Raw genomic sequence first — 24,110 nt, forward strand, 5'->3', positions numbered from 1 at the left:
TAAACAAAGAGGGAAAGGATTTGCTGAACTAAAAAATTGAATTGGAATACAAAAAAGGGAGGTGTGAGGAGGTCCGGGAAACAAGCAAATGAAAGATAAGTAATGGAAAGATGGAATTGTTTTTTAACTATTTTTATTTTGTATTTTTCTTTTTTCATTTTGTAATACTTTGAAAATCTTAATAAATATCTTTAAAAAAAGAAAATAAAACAATGACCAAAAGAAAATGGAGGGATGGGGGGAAATGAGAAACCAAAAAGCAGATGGATGATTGAACATTATTAGAAAGCTTAGGGGTGTAGCTCTTCTGCAAATCATTATTATTATTATTATTATTTATTAGTATTATTAAATTTCTATACCATCCTATACCTGAAGGTATCAGGGCGGTTCACATCAAATATCAAATACATAAAATCAAAACAAAACCAACAACCCAATAAAAAAACAAACCCAAAACAGCCAGCATTTTTTAAAAGGGTATAGGTAGACCAAGTCAGGCAAAGGCCTGGTTGAAAAGGAAAATTTCAAGGTGTATAGTGAAGGCGCCAGGCGAGCTTCCCTGGGTAGAGCATTCCACAGACAGGGAGCCACTGCAGAGAAGGACCGTTCTTGTGTTGCCACCCTCTGGACCTCTCGAGGAGGATGCACACGAAGGAGGGCCTCAGAAGATGATCTCAGGGTCCAGGTAGGTTCATACCGAAAGAGGCAGTCCTTGAGGTATTGTGGTCCTGAGCCATTTAAGGCTTTATAGGTCAAAACCAGCACTTTGAATTGGGCCCAGAAACTAATGGGTAGCCAGTACAGTTGGACCAGGATTGGTGTAATATACTCAAACCATCTTGCTCTGGTGATCAGCTTGGATGCTGAATTCTGCACCAGCTGAAGTTTCCAAACCGTCTTCAAAGGCAGCCCTATGTATAACGCATTGCAATAATCTAACTGGTGATCCAAGGAAAGTTTATAATTTTCTTATGGACTTTTCATCAGTCTGTACAAAAGTTTACGGGCCAAATTCAGCTGATTAATCTCACTAGTGGAAGCCCTCACAAAAACTTTCCCTCATTGCTGCTCCCCACTGAACAGCCAATGGGCAGGAATAGACCCAGAAGGCCAAATGAAATCAACAGGCTAGCAGTTCCACATCCCTGGTGTATCATACATTTCCCAAACATCTGGTACCAGATCCACACTTTTTTCTGTATGAGAATTTCAGGCACAATGCGCTCTTACGCTTCCATAAGTTTTACATTTAGAGCGATACATCAGTGTTCTCAGTCCCTGTTCAACATTCTCAGCATCTCCTGGCTTTAAGGGAGCCGGACCAGAGCAATGTCTCATACAGATATGCAACAGGCACTATCTATGTTTTAGAAGGGGATTTATTTAAAGATATACAAAAATACACATCCATTACAAAGTATCTTTTTATGATATACCGAGATAAACCAGTGACTTAGTCTATAAGAGAACAAAGTCAGAAGGAAGAAGATGCCAGGAAAAGAGAAACCTAAAGAAAGAGAAAGTGAGAAAAAAGGAAAAGAAAGAAATGAAATAAAGATAAAGAAGGAAATAATAAAAGGACTTCCGGGTCTCTGTCCTGCTGCTACATATGATATTCACTCCATAAGATCCAACCATTCTAGAACCCAGTATTTTTTCAGTCTTCAAATCCGGATATTACAAGATCATTTTCTCTTTCATGCAAAAAAAGTTGGTAAGAATTTTTCAACCCTTAACAAATGTTAGTTGTGATTGTTCTCTAATCAAACATGTTAACTCTGCCACCTCAGCCAAGTCCAATAGTTTTATCAGCCATTCTTCTATAGTGGGGTAGGGTTGTGTCTTTCCATCTTGGTGCATCGAGCAATCTCACCGCTTTAATCATATATTGGAGCAATCTTCCATAATCCTTTTCTAATTGTGCTTCTATTGGCCCCAAAAGAAAGAATAACAGGCATTATCTTCCGAGGGTAGATACCCTGCTGACATCGGGAGCAATTGAATGATCCAGACATGCAGAAGAATTGATCCCATGCAGCAGAGATTGCTGAGGAGGGAGAGGAGGAGGCGAGACCCGAAAGATAAATCATACAGAGCTGCAGCAGGCATCCTCTGGGTGTTTGTGCTTGGACTTAAAGGAACCTCAGTTTATTTTGCTTGCTTGCTTGCTTATTACAGCAGCTGTTCTCACTACAGCACTCTGGTACACAAACTGAGGAGGACTGTGCCAGCCCACAGGCATCTAAATTACATCAATCAGCTGCGATGGGCCATCCAAAACTCAGTGATATACTTCTGACATGACCTTCAGTGCCGAACCAGTTGCCCACTCCACCTGTTGATGACGTTGATCCAGGAGAATGAGAGCCACAAAACAGGTAAGTTGATACCTTCCATTGGCCCAACTTCTGTAAGCTCTTGGGCACCGAGGCTAGACCTCCAAGCACCTCTCCTCAGCGCAGCAACTATTAACACCCCTAATAATAAACAGTCCCAAATACAAGGCTTCTCCACGCACCAGTGTCAGTCCAAGTAGTGGTGAAGTTGTGAGGAAACCATAGGCTTTAAAACTCGGCGAGAAGTGAGGAGAGAGGGGTGAAAGAGAAAGAAAACAATTCCTGTGTGGGGTAATTTATGCCTTCTCTTGCTTTGGATGGGGAGGAACTGGATTCAGTTTACCTTTAAAGGAGAATTTGTCAAATTTGAACCAAAATCCGGCCATCCTTCGCAATGTGCACACCTCCAGATTTTGCATTGCTGTTCTCCAGCCAAAGAACGTATACCAAAATGCATATCCTGAGGTAAAGTGTGCCTAAAAATCCATCTATTATCAGTGAAAACCAATGCATCATATTAGGAACAATTGCTTGGCAAGAGTGTGTGTGTGTTAGGCAAAATGACATGCAAGCATGCATGTATTGTGAGAAATTCACACTAAAGTGCCTGTGGATGTTTGTGAGGACTTTTAAAAAGCAGCAGCTAACTGAACAACAATGTTGTCTTCCCAAGGGTGGGGAGAAGTGTTGTGTTTGCCCGGAAGTGTGGAGAAGTGAATCTATTTTTTTTTTTTTTTTAAGATATTTATTGAAATTTTGGACAGTAAAACAAGCTTCACAATCAAAACAAGAAAAAAAAGAAAAAGCATTATCACAATCAAATAAAAACTGAAAAATACAATACCAGACATAAAAAAGTAGAAGAAAAAAAGACATAGAAAAAACATAAAAATCCATTTTCTTACTTATTATTTTCATAACCCTCCTTCCTGGCTTCCTCACATCTCCCTTTTCTGTGTTCCCTTTTACACAATCGTATTCAGCAGTGCCTTACTCTCTTTCAAATCTTATTCTATGTTATACATTTCAACTATTATGTCTCCAATTTTTCCCTTTATATCATTTTGTTTAAATCTGACATAATGTTATTCTAGCTTTTTCACCCTTATTCTTATAAAATATTTTTTACATATTCCTTTCAGCTTTGTCACTAATGTCATATTATCTTTATATCCTGCATCATTTTAACATTCAAACATTTTGCAATGTTTTTGCAAGTAGTCTTTAAATTTCTTCCAGTCCTCTTCCACTAGCTCTTCTCCCAGGTCTCGGATTCTGCCAGTCATTTCTGCCAATTCCATGTAGTCTATCACTTGCATCTGCCATTCTTCCAGAGTGGGCAAATCTTGTGTCTTCCAGTATGGAGAAGTGAATCTAAGGCTGGAAAAAAGAGAAAGCAATGGAAATTGAAAGCTTGAAACTGAAAGCCCATCCTTAAGGTTGAAACTGATGGAGAAGGATGAGAAGTTAACAGCCTGTGTTGGCTTCTGTCTCCTGGCAGAGGGAATGTGGAGCTTACATGCCACCAGAGCAGCTGTTTATAGCCACACCTCCTCTTACACCTCTGCAATAAGAGCTGCCGCAGCAAAACTTCTTTTCCTTTCCTGTATCGGTAACAGTCCTTTTGATCTGTAGCTGTTTCGGCATCCAAGCCATTGGTGGCCCTCTAAGGATCTGAAGTGTGGTTTGTTTTGCTTTCTTCTAAGAAGCAGGCGAATGCCTTTTTTGATTTACGAGCTTAAGTAGGATTTTATTTTATTTTTTAAGCCTCCAGTTCATCAACAGGAGCAAAGTGTTTGGTTTTGAACTTTTCCAGCCCGGTTTGTTTAGCTTGGGTCTGGAGATGAAGCTGTTGTTGTTCTTAGAGCCAGCCATAAAAACATACGAAAATGCTAGAAATTGCATTAGAATAACGGACAGGGCAGCAGCCGTAAAGCACAGAAACAAACAGAGATGATGCAGCCAAAATGTGTGATATATGTAAAGACCGCTGCCTAGCTCAGGTTTAGCCAGGTGTCCCAAACCAGACTGCTGTCAAAAAGAAAGACTCAAGTGCTTTCTTGTCACTACAATGATCAAATCATTACACACGTTCTGGTGTTAGTGTTTTCATTCACTTAGACAGTGGGTGAGGTGGGGAACCTATGAGTCTCTAGTTGTGCTTGGACTCCAACTCCCATCAGTCCCAGCCAGCAAGGCCAATGGTGAGGGATGATGGGAGCTGTAGGAGGGTCACAGTCTCCCCACACCTGTCTTAGAAACACCATACCTATCATTTTCTAGTATGCGGGTGGCGCTGTGGTCTAAACCACTGAGCCTCTTGGGCTTGCTGATCAGAAGGTTGGCGGTTCGAATCCCCACGACGGAATGATCTCCCATGGCTCTGTCCCAGCTCCTGCCAACCTTGCAGTTCGAAAGCACACCAGTGGAAGTAGATAAATAGGTACCACTGCAGCAGGAAGGTAAACGGCATTTCCGTGCACTCTGGTTTCCATCACGGTGTTCCATTGTGCCAGAAGTGGTTTAGTCATGCTGGCCACATGACCCGGAAAGCTGTCAGTGGACAAACGCCGGCTCCCTTGGCCTGAAAGCGAGATGAGCGCCAGAACCCTATAGTCACCATTGACTGGACTTAACCATCCAGGGGTCCTTTACTTTTTACCTAGTACAATTAACACCTCATAGCATTGCTTCTCTATGCAAGGGGTCCACATCTGGAAGCCCCAAGGTGAAATCCAGCCCTTTCCCCAGTGGTGATATTTGACCGCCTAGGCCATATTTACCAACCCTGGCAACAACAACAAAAAAGTACTGTGAATGAGTAGCCTCTGACAAGGGGTTGGAAACAAGAATTAGGGGTGGGCACTGGAGTCTTAACCCGTGCCTTCAACTCCCTTGACAAATTAGCTGCTTTACCTGTGGTAAAGATGGTGATCTTCAGAACTGCATCCATGGCTGGCCCTATCATGAGGCAGCCGCCTCAGGTGGCAAACATGCAGAGGCAGTGGAGAGGACTCTATATATGTGCTATACAGCCTGTCTTGCTCCCACTCCACTAAGCCACTGCTCTCGGGGCACAACAGGGGATGTTGAAATAAGATGCAATCGTCTGCTGAGCTTTCGTACATGGAACAGGCCTGGGAAGTGGCAACTCCTGACCCTTTGCTTCAGGCAGCAAAAACCCCTGGCTGCATCTGTTCAGGGCAGTGCCAGATCATTCCAACAGATTTCTGGAAAGCCTTTTTCAATTTATCTATTTATGTATTGTGCATTATCTTAACTATATTCATAAGTTGAAAGACAGATAAGAACATCAGGACTCCTTTACTGGATCCCGTCAAGTGCCAAACTGCACAAGTATTAGTGCACTGGGGACAAACGACAGAAGATAATTAAGAGCATCATGACCACCTTAAGAATTTAATATTTGCTTTGACTCCAACATTGGCCGGAGGTATGCCCCTGGAAAAGTCACAAGGAAGGGCATGGTAGCAATGAACACCCTCTGTACTTTGTCCCATGTGTCTGATTATATTAAGGTATACTGCTCTTGAATGTGGAGGTTCTAGCTGTTGTAGTACCATGAGGATCAGTTTGAGGAATCACTGTACAGCATTTGGAAAATGCAAGTAATACTTTCAAGCAGCAAAAGTGGCCAAAGACTGCATTCAATACCTTTTTCAATTCAAGGTGAGTTCTGGGGAGTGGAAACCTGCAATGTGACTGACCACTTTCCATTAGGGCAAGCATGGGGAACCCGAGGGGCCCCCCAAAAAAAGATGTTGTTGAACAACAACTCTCTGCATGCCTGGCTGCTGACCATGCTTGCTGGGGCTGATGAGAGTTGAGGACCAGCAAAACTGGGAAGATCAAAAATGCCCCACACCTGAACTAGGGGAAAGGGTGCTATTCAATGAGCCCACTGTCTAACACCATGGGGACATTAAAGGTAAAGGGACCCCTGACCATTAGGTCCAGTCGTGACCGACTCTGGGGTTGCGAGCTCATCTTGTTCTATAGGCTGAGGGAGCCAGCGTTTGTCCACAGACAGCTTCCGGGTCATGTGGCCAGCATGACTAAGCCGCTTCTGGTGAACCAGAGCAGCACACGGAAATGCCGTTACCTTCCCGCCGGAGCGGTACCTATTTATCTACTTGCACTTTGATGTGCTTTCGAACTGCTAGGTTGGCAGGAGCAGGGACCAAGCAACTGGAGCTCACCCCGTCACGGAGATTCGAACCGCCGACCTTCTGATCGGCAACTCCTAGGCTCTGTGGTTTAACCCACAGTGCCACCCGCGTCCCTAAATGGGGACATTACCTCCTTCTAAATACCCAGAGAAACTTTGTTTAAATGTTCATGATTTCTTATTTTATTTTATTTTGCACCATGAAGGATGGGACACATGCATGGACTACTTAAGGAATTTCTGAGCTATCCTATGCAAAAACAACCTGCCCAAGCTAGAGCCATTAAGAAACAATACAGGGCCACTAAGGACCATTGGCAATACAAGATAATTGCCGTCCCTCCTTGCCTTGACCTGTGAACAGAGACTGGGGATTTGGGAGGTTGCCAGGGTAACTGGCTGTGAGGTGATAGGAAAAGAGAGTCTTTTAGCAAGGTGTGCTGGGAAGAAGAAGGGGAGGAAAAAAGACTGGGATCCATCTTGGGCAGGCTGGCTGAAGGCTGGCTGGGAAAGATGTCTTGGACTTAAGGGCTGTGCGGGACAAGCCCCTCTTAAAATTACCATGTTGTGAGATCTGGACTCCCTCCATGCAAACTGAAGGTGTAAATAGGTGAATAAACCATATTTCCTAAAGTTTTAAAAAAATAAAATACAGGGGGAGTTACGGAATACTCCCATCAGCCTCAGACAGCATGGGCTTTGTAGTCCACAACATCTGGAGAGCACCAGGTTGGCAAAGTCTGCACAGAAAGAAGGGAAGGAGTGACAGGAGCTGATCAAACATCTCACTTGCTTCAATCAGGTCAGTGCAATGGAAAACCAGGCTTATAACACAAACGGAGCACAGGAAGTTGCCTTCTGCCATATCCAACTCTTGGCCCATCTACCTTAGTAGTGTTTACACTGACTGGCAGCTGCACTGCCAAAGTATGCGCCCTGCTACAGAACTACATCCCCTCTCCAGAAATAAACCTGCAGCGACTGCTGTTAAACTCTTACATCTGCTTTCTCCCAAAGAGCCGGTTGCTATATGGAGCAGTTTTCCTCCGCACAAGAAAGCATGTCGAGGAATCTGCTTACAAAGCATTATGTCAGAATAAAGAAAGAATTTCATTTGTAGATGGGGGTTTTTTTTCTCGCTCAGAGAATATCCATGAACAGGAGTCGGCGGAAAGCAAGTCCCCAGTTCTCTAGCGTTCCTGCAAAATACGTATGGATTTTTGCATTCCAGACTAACATTTTCCACATGCATTCCTCAGTGGAGAAAAAAAGAGAGAAAGTTATGCCAAACAGACTCAAATGTCTCCAAAAACACCCTACACCGCACAATGGATGTTCTCTTAACGCAGTCAGTAGCAGAATTCCGATGTGCGACTCTAGGAAATTATGGTAAACAGGATATTGACAGGTCATGGTGTCAAAACATGTCCACATGTTGCTTGGATTCGCATTTACTCTTCTTTCTTTCTTTCTTTCTTTCTTTCTTTCTTTCTTTCTTTCTTTCTTTCTCTCTCTCTCTCTCTCTCTCTCTCAAGGGTTGTTGGCAAAGACCACACACAGAGGTGTGTGTATTTATGGATTCATGACCTCCAAGAAGCCCTGCTATTGTTTACCATTCTGCAAGAAAGCCAGAGAGAGCTATAATGTGATAATAATAGTGAAAGCCTCCTAACATATATATTTCTGGTGTGTCAGCAAAAAGTCAGCAGGGCTCTCCAGCTGGCACCGTCATATGAGTGAGCTACACGGGGAGGCCATGCACACTGGCAGCTTCTGCTGCTGTATAGAAACTCCAGCAAAAGGAGAGAGAGAGAGAGAGAGAGAGAGAGAGAGAGAGAGAGAGAAGTGACGAGCTATGGGGAGAGTGGGATTTGCAACTGAGAGCACTCCAGAGGGCTGCTTATTGCAGGCTCATGCAATAGGGATGGGGGAGGAATTCAGTTCAGTTCAACTGAAAGGCAAACACCCCAAATTCATACTTTCTGAAAACAATTAAATGAACCAAAACTTAGCCAGTCTTTAAAATCCGCACGTCTCTGAATTTTGCGGCAGCTAGACTGGTGGCTGGGAGCGGCAGTCGAGACCACATAACACCGGTCCTGAAAGATCTACATTGGCTCCCAGTACGTTTCCGAGCACAATTCAAAGTGTTGGTGCTGGCCTTTAAAGCCCTAAACAGCCTTGGCCCAGTATACCTCCACCCCCATCGTGCAGCCAGGACACTGAGGTCCAGCTCCGAGGGCCTTCTGGCGGTTCCCTCACTGCGAGAAGTGAGGTTACAGGGAACCAGGCAGAGGGCCTTCTCAGTAGTGGCGCCTGCCCTCTGGAACACCCTCCCAACAGATGTAATGGAAATAAACAACTATCTGACTTTTAGAAGACATCTGAAGGAAGTCCTGTTTAGGGAAGTTTTTAATGTTTGATGTTTTATTGCATTTTTAATATTCTGTTGGGAGCCACCTGGTGTGGTTGGGGAAACTTAGCCAGATGGGCAGGGTATAAATATATTATTATTATTATTATTATTATTATTATTATTATTATTATTATTATTATCTTTTATTTGCAATGCAGTGCTCCAGCCAACTATTGTGTAAAAAGGGGGCAGGATAAACTGAAATAAAGTGTGCATAGGCATGCATATATCAGTGAAAATAACACACCAATAAAAGGATCATATTCAGGGAAAGTGCTTGGCAAAACTGTGTCTATTAGACAAAATTGCATACAGAAATGTCTGTATTAGGATAAATTAAGACTAACCTGATAAATTTCAATTGGAACTTCTTTTTTTTAAAGAAATCCATGAACTAATGTGGAAAGGTAGAAAAATGAATTTTGGATTGGAAAACTGGGAAACTGAATTCGACAGATTCAGCCATTCTTCCTTATGCATTCAAATTTTCTTCCAGCATCTACATGATGTCATTGCCATGCCAACCCACGCCCCTCCCATTTAATCCAGAATTGCACTTTCTGGGGGTGGGGAATCCATAAAGTTTAAAAAGAATATTGCAGAATGTAACCGTATCTTAGGGAGATCTTTCTCTCATAAGACCGAAAAGTCCTACCGTGGCATGAACACCGCTTTAGGAAATTTAAAGCAGGAATAATTTCAAAAATTGCATCTGTGTCTGTCAGCAGTCTGTTTACACTCTCACAGCTCATGGTGGTTCATAAAAGGTTGCTAGCATTTAGCACCTGACGGAGTTTGCATCCCACGCCAAGTCAACTGGGCTTCTCAGCCTCCGCGTGGTTCCTCCGTGACTTGCCTCAACATGAACTTGAGCCACCACTTCTGAATAATTGTATCTAAAAATACCTTCTGGCCACAGCCTGAAGTCCAGGGAGCCATTCCTGGTTTCTACATAGATCTGTGTTTACCGGAGAACAGAAGCTTGGGGGAAAGAGTCCCTGCCATTTGGCTGTTTGTGTTGAGTTACTTTGGGTGCCAATTTGCTTTTTAATATGACTGGATTAGGGACGCGGGTGGCCTAGGACTTGCCGATCGCATGGTCAGCGGTTCGAATCCCCGCAGTGGGGTGAGCTCCCGTCTTTCGGTCCCAGCTCCTGCCCACCTAGCAGTTCGAAAGCACCCCTAAGTGCAAGTAGATAAATAGGTACCGCTTTCTAGCGGGAAGGTAAACGGCGTTTCCGTGTGCTGCGCTGGTGCTGGCTCGCCAGAGCAGCTTCGTCACACTGGCCAAGTGACCCGGAAGTGTCTTCAGACAGCGCTGGCTCCCGGCCTCTTAAGTGAGATGAGCGCACAACCCTAGAGTCAGACACAACTGGCCCGTACGGGTAGGGGTACCTTTACCTTTTATGACTGGATTAATTGAGAGCAGCAGTGAATATGGCCTGGCTAATGCTAAAGCATGTTTTAGCATCTTCTATCTCTCAGGACCAGTTGCAACGAAGGAGGCACACAGTCTTTTTTTAAAAAATGGTTGCTACTTCACTGCAGCCACCATGTCCCTAGTTAAAAGCAGTGGTGGGTGAGAGGAAATCAATAATTAGCACCTCCGCCCAGAAAAAAAGACTGACCCAAAGGCAATTACAATATCATCATCATCATCTCAGGGCAATTCACAGGATAATATAGGCTATTAAAGGGACCAGACTGTTAAGACCAGTCGCAGACGACTCTGGGGTTGCGGCGCTCATCTCTCTTTACCGCAGACAGCTTCCGGGTCATGTGCCCATCATGACTAAGGAAAATGCACAATTTCTGTTCTCATCCTGAAGCAAAGTTCTTAACCCGAGGTAATATTTCTGGGTTAGTGGAGTCCGTAACCTGAAGCGTATGTAACCCGAGGTACCACTGTAAGTCTGTGGAGGGTTTCGCGGCTATTCCCAACCTGCTCCAATAAAAGAAAGAAAGAAAGAAAGAAAGAAAGAAAGAAAGAAAGAAAGAAAGAAAGAAGAAAAACATGCACCCACTTTATAACCAAACAAGTACATGGTTTGGCCCAAAGCCTAAACCTGTTTATCTTCCTCCTTTGTCCCTATCATCTCTCCTTCCTTCTCTTCTTCTATTGTTTCTTTTGATTTCTTTTTTTTTAAACCTTGGGATTGTAAGACCTCAGGGCAGCAATATGTCTTCCCCACCCTTATGCTAGTTTCAAGCACCATCCCCGCTGAGGGTGCTATGTAATTTCGATAATAAACTGTGGGGTGGGGAAAGGCTTTCAGTTTTTTATGATCCTTCCTTTGGGGGATATACCATCGTCCTCCACCACTACTTTTTTTTTTAAAAAAACAAACCTATAAATTAAGTGCTTTGTGTGATATATCTGAACATGTACTTTGGCGCTTATCTGCGCTTCGAATTCTGTTCTACACTTTCCTCTTCCCACCCAAATAATTGCCAGAGGCCCTCCTAACTGCCTGAGCGCTAGGATGTAATTTATCTAGGCCTAGTGCCCTATCAATTTTAATAGCTTTAATTACCCAACTGTCTGCTTTGATTAAACATAAAAACCTTTTAATATAACTCACCACTCCCTCTCAGTATACGCACACAAACAAAAGTGTTAGGCTCCCTGGTTAACCCTACAGTAAAGGGAATCTTAAGCTTTCTGTTCCTGAACCATTCAAGCAGTTCTGTCATAATCCTAGCAGTTTCCTTTCTCTGTCTTTTAATTTTATTTTCATAAAAGTGTCGTGATCTCGGTTGCTTCGCAGACAAATTAATGGCACAAATACTGTAGCTACGAACACAGAGAGTCATTTTTTATCACTTCCAGAAGGAGAAGGAAAGATCTGCCCATTTTGCCAATCTAAAATTCAGTGATCCATATTCTGCAGCAATTTGTGATTTAAAAAAAATAATCAGCATTTTAGTGCAAATTTATGCTAATAAACACATTTTTGACTAACATACACATGTTTACAAGCAATTTCCCTAATATGCATTTTGGTATCTTCTTTCCATGGATATCTTTAGTGTTATGTACACTTTTACCTAATACACTCATTTTTGTAAACATTGGTTGGTTGGAGAACTGCATTACAAAATTCGGTTGAGTGTGAATTTCAACAGAGAGCTGTGCTTTGGTTCATCTATTCAGAATGAGCAAATTTGAATGATTCAGCTTTAAATACAAGCTGAATCAAATTCCTCCCTAACCCCTACTTCCAGATCTTTAACTTAAAAGGATGTAAAAGGCACATCCCTTAATTTCATGATTTCAACAGTGCAATCTTATGTTGTCTTCTCAAAATCCAGCTGGTATCAACATCACAGGAGTTGGGGGTCCTCAGAAAGTTGGCCATCCTAAATGAAAGCAGAGTAGGCAAACTTAACAGACTGATGGCAAGATATAGTCAGTATTATGAATATAAGCACAAATGGTGTGTTCAGTTCAATTGCTGAGTTACCCTTGAGTGAAACACTGGAAGACCAGTGTAAATGATACCGAGCTAGCTGGACTTATGGTTTCACTTGAAGGCAGTGTAGTAGTAGTAGCAGTAATTTATTTATAGCCCACCCATCTGGCTGGGATTCCCCATCTACCCTGGGCAGCTCCCAACAGAATATTAAAAACATGATAAAACATTAAACATTTTTTAAAAATTCCCTAAACAGGGTTGTGTTCTAAAAGTCAGATAGTAGTTGTATTTCCTTGTCATCTGATGGGATGTCACAGGGCGGGTGCCACTACCGAGAAGGCCCTCTGCCTGGTTTCCTGTAACCTCACTTCTTGCAGGGAGGGAACCACCAGAAGGCCCTCAGAGCTGGATCTATGTGTCTGGGCTGAACGATGGGGGTAGAGACGCTCCTTCAGGTATACTGGGCTGAGGCCGTTTAGGGCTTTAAAGGTCAGCACCAACACTTTGAATTGTGCTTGGAAACGTACTGGGAGCCAATGAAGGTTTTTCACGACCGGTGTTATAGGGTCTCAGCGGCCACTCCCAGTCTAGCTGCTGCATTCTGGATTAGTTGTAGTTTCCGGGTCACCTGCAAAGGTAGCCCCACCTAGAGCATATTGCAGTAGTCCAAGCGAGAGATAACCAGAGCATGCACCACTCTGGCGAGACAGTCTGCGGGCAGGTAGGGTCTCAGCCTGCGTACCAGATGGAGCTGGTAAACAGCTGCCCTGGACACAGAATTGACCAGCACCTCCATGGACAGCTGCTGGTCCAAAATGACTCCCAGGCTGCGCACCTGGTCCTTCAGGGGCACAGCTACCCCATTCAGGACCAGGGTGTCCCCCACACCCACCCATCCCCTGTCCCCCCCAAAAAGTACTTCTGTCTTGTCAGAATTCAACCTCAATCTGTTAGTTGCCATCCATCCTCCAACCGCCTCCAGACACTCACACAGTATAGGGATTGAAGGAAGGGAACCATAGAATTGTAAAGTTGGAAGGGACCACAAGGTTCATGTAGTCCAACCAACTGCAATGCAGGACACTTTTGCCCAACACGGGGCTCATACCCCGTCTCATGGTCTACCAGCTGAGTCGTGTGAAACAGAAAATTGTCATGTGAATTTGGATTTCAGTAAATCGTAGCTTCATGTAGCTTCATAGAAGAGTGACTAGTGGGGTGCCACAGGGTTCTGTCTTGGGCCCGGTCTTATTCAACATCTTTATCAACGACTTGGATGATGGACTCAAGGGCATCCTGATCAAATTTGCAGATGACACCAAACTGGGAGGGGTGGCTAACACCCCAGAGGACAGGATCACACTTCAAAACGACCTTGACAGATTAGAGAACTGGGCCAAAACAAACTAGATGAACTTTAACAGGGAGAAATGTAAAGTATTGCACTTGGGCAAAAAAAAATGAGAGGCACAAATACAAGATGGGTGACACCTGGCTTGAGAGCAGTACATGTGAAAAGGATCTAGGAGTCTTGGTTGACCACAAACTTGACACGAGCCAACAGTGTGACGCGGCAGCTAAAAAAGCCAATGCAATTCTGGGCTGCATCAATAGGAGTATAGCATCTAGATCAAGGGAAGTAATAGTGCCACTGTATTCTGCTCTGGTCAGACCTCACCTGGAGTACTGTGTCCAGTTCTGGGCACCACAGTTCAAGAAGGACACTGACAAACTGGAACGTGTCCAGAGGAGGGCAACCAAAATGGTCAAAGGCCTGGAAACGATACCTTATGAGGAACGGCTAAGGGAGCTGGGCATGTTTAGCCTGGAGAAGAGGAGGTTAAGGGGTGATATGATAGCCATGTTCAAATATATAAAAGGATGTCACATAGAGGAGGGAGAAAGGTTGTTTTCTGCTGCTCCAGAGAAGCGGACACGGAGCAATGGATCCAAACTACAAGAAAGAAGATTCCACCTAAACATTAGGAAGAACTTCCTGACAGTAAGAGCTGTTCGACAGTGGAATTTGCTGCCAAGGAGTGTGGTGGAGTCTCCGTCTTTGGAGGTCTTTAAGCAGAGGCTTGACAACCATATGTCAGGAGTGCTCTGATGGTGTTTCCTGCTTGGCAGGGGGTTGGACTCGATGGCCCTTGTGGTCTCTTCCAACTCTATGATTCTATGATTCTATGATTCTATGTCTCAGAAGCGATATTTCACCAGCTCAGAAATTGCCGTGAGAACAGGGCACAGGGATGCCCCTAAATGCCCAGTACACTTCTACAATCTACTCCTCCCTCCCTTCTGAGCTACCTCCTTGCTTATGCTCAGACAGAACGTATCCCCTCCCCATCTCTCTCTTGATATTCAGAAGGCTGGAGCTAAGCACAGTACATCACCCCTCAAGTCTTTCCTAAACCATGCCAGCCACAATCTATTCCACTCTCTCATTAAGAAGGTTGTTAAAGAGTCACTCTCTGGGATGATGAAAACCAAACCGCAGTCTTGCACATTTGACACATTGGGCAAAGGCTGTGTTTGAAGGGAGCGTTTCATCTCCGTTCCAGGGCAGATTCCTGCATATAAATGTTTCATACTTTTCTGTTCTCTTGTGACATCTAATTGCTTTAAAGTGATAATCAATCCTTTTCATAGCACGCCAGTTTCGTCCCTGATCTGGCAAAGAACAAAGTGTCTTGCTTTGTGCACGCTGAGAGGACAAATCTGCTAGGAAGTTCTCCTCGGCGTGTTGCGCCAGAATGAACCAAAATTGCATGCATTGTGATCCCTGTAAAACCAATAGGTCTAATCAAAGGTGCATATGTAAACTTTTCAGGTCTGTGGCTAGTTATTTTTTCCCCCTTGGGGACTGAACATTATCCGGAGTGAAACAGCTATTCCAACAGTTTCCCAGGCAGTAAAATTACATATTTTTCACCAACCACAAGCAAATATTTAGAACACACAATTTTAATTACATTCCTATTCTTATTACTACAGGAAATGATGTGCTATTCATTCATTAAATGGCCCTCACCCAAGCTAGGCTAGAGCTTTGCTTGGCCTGGTACGAAAGCATACTTTATAAACGTATCAACATTTATTTACCAACACATTACTATTACTATTACTACTACTACTACTACTACTACTACTAATAATAATAATAATAATTTATTATTTATACCCCGCCCATCTGGCTGGGCTTCTCCAGCCACTCTGGGCGGCTTCCAAGAAAATATTAAAATACAGTAATGCATCAAACATTAAAAGCTTCCCTAAACAGGGCTGCCTTCAGATGTCTTCTAGAAGTCTGGTAGTTGTTGTACTCTGTGACATCTGATGGGAGGGTCATTCTACAGGGCAGGTGCTACTACTGAGAAGGCCCTCTGCCTGGTGCCCTGTAACTTGGCTTCTCACAGTGAGGGAACTGCCAGAAGGCCCTCGGTGCTGGACCTCAGTGTCCGGGTAGAATGATGGGGGTGGAGACACTCCTTCATATATACTGGACCGAGGCCGTTTAGGGCTTTAAAAGTCAGCACCAACACTTTGAATTGTGCTCGGAAACGTACTGGGAGCCAATGTAGGTCTTTCAAGACCAGTGTTATGTGGTCTCAGCGGCCACTCCCAGTCACCAGTTTAGCTGCCGCGTTCTGGATTAGTTGTGGTTTCCGGGTCACCTTCAAAGGTAGCCCCACATACCAGTGTGATCTGCTGAATATCCAAAGGCGAGGATCCAAAGGGGTATAAAAGCACACATCCTGTGAACATACATATTTATCTCCCCGTTTTTTCTCTTTGGAAGTTGCTCTGCTCAAGATTCCCTCAAATTTCTCTTCACTCACCTCCAAGTTCAAAAAGCGACCGGGGGGATTTGGCATGAGAGCAGGTTAAAGTGAAATATTGGGTGAGGAGAGATAATCATAGACCAAATGGAGCAAACAGCACGCAGACCTAGTGGTGGGAGGAAAAAATCATTAAATAAGAGACAATGATTAATGGACTTCAATGTCTGTACACTAATGCGCAAAGCATGGGAAATAAACAAGATGAGCTTGAGCTCTTGGTACAGCAAACTAAATATGACATAATAGGCATCACTGAAACCTGGTGGGATAAGTCCCATGATTGGAATGTAATAATGGAGGGATACAATCTATTTCAGAGAAACAGACCAGACAAGAAAGGAGGAGGAGTGGCGTTATATGTCAGGGATGTGTATACCTGTGAAGAGATCCAAGATTTAGAACCTCAAAGCCAAAGTGAGAGCATTTGGGTCAAAATTAAGGGAGAGAAGAATAACAGAGACCTCATTGTGGGAGTTTACTATAGATCCCCAAGCCAAACGGAGGACATAGATGATGCCTTCCTGGAACAGATGGCCAAGTATGCAAAAGGAAGGGAGATAGTAGTAATGGGGGACTTCAATTACCCAGATATTTGTTGGATGTCAAACTCAGTCAAGAGCATAAGGTCAAACAGATTCCTCAGTGGCCTTGCAGACAACTTCATTGTCCAGAAAGTGGGAGAAGCAACAAGAGGAACAGCCATTTTAGATCTTGTCCTAACCAATGTTGATGACCTGGTTAGTGGGGTAGAAGTGGAAGGATCATTAGAACTCTATGATTCTATGATTCTATCAGGCAAGACCCAGCAGCAGATTCTCTAAACATTTGAAATGTTCTTGCTGCAAATCCCCCAACTGCTTTTTTCATCTGCTCTTTGCAGATTTTGGGAGGCAGCTTCTGATCTGAACAGGAATTGGATGGCGAAAACTGGGTACACTCACAGAAGTTAGATGTACACTGATCTGGACTTCAGCTCAGTGGACAGATCTAAGTGTGTCATCCTATCCTTCAACCCCAGTCCTCCATCTGTGGTGGGGGGAATATATATGTGTGTGTGTGTGTGTGTGTGTGTGTGTGTGTGTGTGTGTGTGTATATCTACGAAAGCAATCTACGAAATCTACGAAAGCAAATATATATATATATATATATATGAGAATTATGAATGACCTCACTGACCAGTTTATTTAATTTATATACCGCCCTAAACCCACAGGTCTCAAGGCCGTTCACAAGTTGCGGGTCTTGGCGAAAAGTGAAGGTAGAACTTCAAGGATAATTAAGTAATGTTCCACTCGGCCAATTTGGATGCCAATAAAGATTGCCACAGACATTTCTGAGATCATGGTCTTTCCAACGAGTGGCTCCTGTCCAGGTTTGCTAATTGTCTTACTTTAAGTGTTGTGAGGATCCCGTGCCCCTTTAAAATGTGTTTTTTTGGGGGATGGGGGGTTATTGGGTTGTTGTTTTTATTTTGATTAAGTATTTTGTGGTTTTATATTTTGATTTTATTCTGTGAACAGCCCTGAGACCTCCGTGTATAGGATGGTATATAAATTCAATAAATAATAATAATAAGTGTGTGTGTGTGTGTGTGTGTGTGTGTGTGGTTTTCACAGCCAAATTGCAGCAGTCAGTGGGTAGCTGTTGACGTCAGGGAAACTAGACATGTTTTCTAAGTAGGTATATGGCTATGACCAAGGCTATTTTTCTAGAAGAAGAGGTGCCGGAAACCAAGAACACCTCCCTCGACAATGGCACCCACCTGAGAGGTGCTAGAACTGAGTTCAGTTGAGTTATGGCTGGGGAAAAAAGCCCTGGCTATAGAGACTCATTTGACAGCTCAGCTGCAAATGACAATGTTGACGAAGTAGGTTGTATTGTGCCATCAGTGTTCCTGGTGCTTTATAGAGTAATATCAGGAAAAGGCAGGCCTCTGCCACAAAGAGATGACAATGAATTTTAGAAATTGAAGTGGCGAGAGATAACGAAGTCTAGATATGATCAGGGAAGAGTAACGGGATATACAGTGGTACCTCAGGTTACATACGCTTCAGGTTACATACGCTTCAGGTTACAGACTCCGCTAACCCAGAAATAGTGCTTCAGGTTAAGAACTTTGCTTCAGGATGAGACCAGAAATTGTGCTCTGGTGGTGCGGCAGCAGGAGGAGGCCCCCATTAGCTAAAGTGGTGCTTCAGGTTAAGAACAGTTTCAGGTTAAGAACGGACCTCCAGAACGAATTAAGTACTTAACCTGAGGTACCACTGTATATGCAAAGGGAAAGGTAGTTACATATCGCCATTAAGCTGGTGAATTTCTTCACTCCACGCATCATGCCTTGAAGATCAATCAGGGCACACAATAGAGTGACAATTCAGCAATCACTTGCCCACCCAGAAAGCTCCAGTGTGAATCTCCCCTTGAAAGGTCAAAAGGGGAAAGATCCTCTTGAGACATGTGTGTACCGGAGAGCAAGCAAACTTTCACATGGACAAAAATAATTGATCCAGCATCATACAAAGCACTGCCAAGTATTATGAGTCTTCTCCAGTGGCATGCTTGCATTGATGTCAACAGCGCTACATTCCTTCCCTTGGAATCTCGACCCTTTAAAAAAGAAATAACAACTTTCCTGCAATTATTAAAAAAGCTTTTTGGAGCCCCTTTGGCACTTCACATTTCACATGGGCTGTTCGAGAGGGTGAAAAGCAGTTCAAAGAGAAGAGCATACTCTGCCCTTTGAGATGTGCTCAGTTGACAGGTATCATTTAAAGGCTGACACTGGGTACATTAAGCAAAGTCCACAGTGCATGAACCTTCGCCCTGTGCCAAAAGGGTTTACCACTCTCTTTGACTTCACAAGGGCTCTGTATTCTTGCAGGGCTCAGATAGCGGCAGATGACAACATAGCATTATAGCCAAGAACTTTTAGAGCACTCCGAACCTTAGTCTGAAACGTCCTTGCTTTGTTTCCTTTACAAGAGCGCACAAGTGCCTCCAGGTTAAGCATCTAAACCATGTTCAAGTTTCCCAAACATGCTAGGAATGAGCGAATTGTGATGAATGACTTGAACAAGAGGGGCACTTCTCTTCCCCAGTGCATTGTGTGGCGATAGTGAGGATATGGCTGGGGAGTGCAGGTGTGTGGATAGTTTGGGGAGAAGTGTGTGAGGAAAAAAGGAAGGAAACAGTAGATTTTGTTCTGCCAGAAGCGCCACCCCACTTTACAGAACTCTCTCTTTTTGTGCTATAGCTAGGCATGGGGGAGAAATTTGAGTACACTTGTAACTCGGAAGACGAAGATAATCCGTTCTGGAAGTCCATTTGACTTCCAAAATGTTTTGATTTCCAAAGCACGGGTTGTGATTGGCTGCAGAAAGCTCCTGCAACCAATCGGAAGCCCCGCCGGACGTTTGGCTTCCGAAAGAATGTTCGAAAACCAAAACACTCGCTTCTGGTTTTCGATCATTCGGGAGCCGGAACGTTCAACTTGCAAGGCATTCGGGAGCCGAGGTACGACTGTATTTGTTTATTTCATAAAATTCATACACCACTTGTTAAAAGAAAACCTCAAAGCAGTTCAGTTCACACTGAGAGTGAACACTATGCCAATTCGCATTTTCCAGAACAATAGGAGCTCCAAGGCAAAGCAGTTGTCATGCCAAGCAATATGTACGAAAATGCAAATAAAGTGTTCATAAATTTGCTGACCCTCTGTGGTGGATGCCGTTGTGGGTGCCCATCACAATTTTGGTAGCAGAAGCCCCGCCTCCTCAGCCACTTCCTGGGCAGCAAAGGATGTGCTAGGACTAAGCTTGCCGCTTGGGAAGTGGATTCAGCCTGCTGACACAATTGGCCAATCACGACCGGGCTTGGGAGCGGGCCACTCCCAGGGGATTTAAAGAGGACCAGCTTCCTCCAGGAATACTTGCAGCTGTGTCACCTTTTTGAGTGCGGTGCCCCCCAAATTTATTGTAAATAAAATCCACATGTTAGGCGAAATTGCGTGCAAATATTGGGGAAACCGTGCAAGAACATGCATATTAATATCCATGAGAACTTTGGGGGGAAATGCAAACTGATATCGAAATCAGATTGCCTGGAAAAATGAACTAAGAGAAACTGAAAGCGAGAGATTTTTCCATTTCTAGATTGTATTGTATACAACAAACTGCAATGAACTATAAGCTGGAAACAAAGTAACTCTGGTACAGGCAGTAGGAGAATCTCTGGAATTTGGATGCCCAATGCCTTCATACACTGGGATGTCTTTTAAAAACTCGGGCAATTGTTCTGAAATGTTGCATACATCATCGTCCACCACCACCACTTCCCAATGATTTGTTGTATGCGTAGGAGCTCCCAAGCTCCCTTTCTTGGACTGGCCACCTATTTGTTTCAATGAAGAGAAGTCGCAGTGCATGAACGTCCCTCTGCATGCACAGAGCAGCTCCTTCAATTGAAATTAATGGGCAATGTCATGGAAGGCTTAAAGGACACATCAGTCAAGAAGCAAGAGTTTCCCAGTACGTTTCCAAGCACAATTAAAAGTGTTGATGCTGACTTTTAAAGCCCTGAACAGCCTCGGCCCAGTGTCTCCAACCCCATTGTTCAGTCCGGACAATGAGGTCCAGCTCCGAGGGCCTTCTGGCGGTTCCCTCCTGGCAAAAAGTGAGGTTACAGGGAACCAGGCAGAGGGCCTTCTTGGTTGTGGTCCCCTCCCTGTGGAACGCCCTCCCATCAGATGTCAAGGAAATAAACAACTATCTGACTTTTAGCAGACATCTGAAGACAGCTCTGTTTAGGGAAGTTTTTAATGTCTGATGTTTATCTGTATTTTTACTGTCTTTTGTTGTAAGCCACCCAGAGTGGCTGGGGAAACCCAGCCAGATGGGTGGGGTATAAATAAATAAATTGTTGTTATTGTTTCATTGTCGCTCTTAAACGAGAACAGACCAGCAACATGGCTCCACCGCATACTACGGAGTGACTAAGCTGCAGGATGACACGATCCATGCAGATATCCCTGCACGAAAGCAAGAGATTTGTGGGCAGATCTCAGCACACCTAGGGCACCTAAATCAGGGAACCCGTGCGTGCGAACCTGACACTAAGGCAGCGTTGCAGTGACGTTTCCCAACTCTATTCAAACAGCTTCTCAGAATAAGTACCATGCACACATATGCAAACAATCACCACTTTGGTTTAATTTACATCCATCCTCAAATTATATAAAGCCTGGCTCGAATCCGACGAAACCCACTGGGAGCTTTATTATTTTTATTTTTCACTCATTTCAGTGGATTCTGGACAGAGCCCTCACTGGAGCAAGCCAAAAACAGGAAACGCAAAGGTCAAGCTGCTTTTGAATTTTATAGAGAGAACTTAAGATTCCAGCAAACTTTCGGGAGAAAATCTGGTAGCAGAGGAAGAAACATGGCAACAGCATGCCAATCATTTTGGAGACACGATTAGGATAGCAGGGGCAGCCTTGACAGTTGTAGGGCAATAATGAAGCCTTAGGAATGTATCAATGGACTACTGATGTCAGTGCTCTTCGAACGCAGCCACAGCCACATGGAAGTCCTCTGCCCGTGGTGTGATCCCACACAGCTGGAGACTGTGTATGACTTGCACAAGCATATAGGTGGGGTCTAACACACTGGCTTTTCCCACAGTCGAGCCACACAGCCAGAAAGAAGTGAGTGGCACAGATTTCATCGGGGTGGACTATTTTAGAACATAGCTGCAGGCCTCCACACCACAAACTCCCTCCCTAAAAAGCTATCATGTCCAGCTCCAAGCTTCAAGGCTTCCTTTCCCCCAGATGTGGTCATATCCTCAGGGAAGCAAGGGTTCCTTTTGGCCCAGTACAAAGAAACGTTTGAGTAGGACAGGGGATAAATTTGTTTCAATTCACATTTAAAAGCATTTGCTCACACTTTTCAAACGTTATGAGAGCAATCCTTTGAAATGCACACTTCTGTGAATTTTGCAGCGCAGCACTCGAGGCAAGTAGTATGTGCAAAAATGCATTTGCTAGAGTAAAGCGTGTGTATGCATTCCTGTATTGGCAAATGTGTGTGTGTGTGTGTGTGTTATAATTAGGGAAATTGCTTTGCAAAAAAAAGAGACAAAATTGCACACAAGTGTTCAGAATGAATCCACTGTCAGGGAGCCAGGTGGAATCTACAGTGGTACCTCGGGTTAAGAACTCATTCTGGAGGTCTGTTCTTAACCTGAAATTGTTTTTAACCTGAAGCACCACTTTAGCTAATGGGGCCTCCTGCTGCCGCTGCGACACTGCTGCACAATTTCTGTTCTCATCCTGAAGCAAAGTTATTAACCCAACGTAATATTTCTGGGTTAGCGGAGTCTGTAACCTGAAGTGTCTATAACCCGAGGTACCACTGTACACACATATAAAAACCATTCTGAAATTGATTTATATAAAAAAGTGTTTTTAAAAATACAGTGCATTTTCCATAAGGTTCATCTAGTGTCACATTGTATATTGCACTTAAAACACATTTAAAATGTTTTATTTGCAGCTGTATAGCTGAGTCCAAGTAAACACGTCATTCGCAGATCAGAGAAAGACCGGGAAACTCTGACTAACTTACAGATAAAAGGGACCCCTGACCATTAGGTCCAGTCTTGACCGACTCTGGGGCTGCGTGCTCATCTCGCTCTATAGGCCGAGGGAGCTAGCGTTTGTCTGCAGACAGTTCCGGGTCATGTGGCCAGCATGACTAAGCCGCTTCTGGCGAACCAGAGCAGTGCATGGAAATGCCGTTTACCTTCCCGCTGGAGCGGTACCTATTTATCTACTTGCACTTTGACGTGCTTTCGAACTGCTAGGTTGGCAGGAGCAGGGACCGAGCAACGGGAGCTCACCCTGTCGCGGGGATTCAAACCGCCAACCTTCTGATCAGCAAGTGCTAGGCTCTGTGGTTTAACCCACAGCACCACCCACGTCCCAACTTACAAATGGCTTCATTATTAAGGGAGCAGAACAGAGAATATATGGGAAACTTCCAAGTGTTGCTCCTGTCTAGATAAAGCAATTGCCCAGACTGGCTTGTAACCCGCCTATCCCTCTCTAACCCTCTGTTTGTCAGGCCCTTCCCTCCGTCTACAGCGAGCCCGAAGAGCCCCTCTCTGTTTTCGCCCGGCTCTCTGCTCGGTAACATGCACTAGTTGCCATGTTCAGCGGTGGCCTGCAAATGCCATTGCCAAGCCTGAGTCCTGTGGAGTGGGGCACCTGCCTGTTTCCTCTTCTTCATCTTCCTCTAAGCTCTCAGCCTCCAGCACGTCCTAAGCTCTTCCCCTCCTCTGGGGTGTGGCCGGTTTCCCACCAGCAGGAGCCAGGATAATAATAATAATAATAATAATAATAATAATAATAATAATAATAATAATAATAATTTTTATTTATATCCCACCCTCCCCAGCCGAAGCCGGGCTCAGGGTGGCTAACAACAATTCCAAATTCTCTCCCTCTGTGCTTTCCCTGGGGGCCTCTCGGTCAACCCTCCTCACCCAGCCAGTCCCTAACATCCACATGTGCAGAACTGAACCTGAGACAGGTAAAATCAAGAAACAAAACCGACAGATTCACTCATCTCTCATTCCAAGCAGCTTAACTTTGCTCAGTGTTATAAGAAAAACTGCTCCCTTTCCCTTATGGGGTATTCCAGAGCCTGTATAGAGTCCTTAAGTGGGTTCCCTATCGGTAGGAGAAAATAACAGAGGCCAACCAGAGAATATTGAGAAGCAAAGCGATTCATAAGCCTGATCTTTATTAAACTGTTGCAACAGGGTCCCCACAACAATGGGAACTGTTGCAACAGGAGGAACCCACAACAATGGTGTGCAAGCCCTTATATAGACTTCTGAAATTG

Source organism: Podarcis muralis, chromosome 2 (assembly GCF_964188315.1).
Source record: "Podarcis muralis chromosome 2, rPodMur119.hap1.1, whole genome shotgun sequence".
In the NCBI taxonomy this organism is placed as follows: Eukaryota; Metazoa; Chordata; class Lepidosauria; order Squamata; family Lacertidae; genus Podarcis; species Podarcis muralis.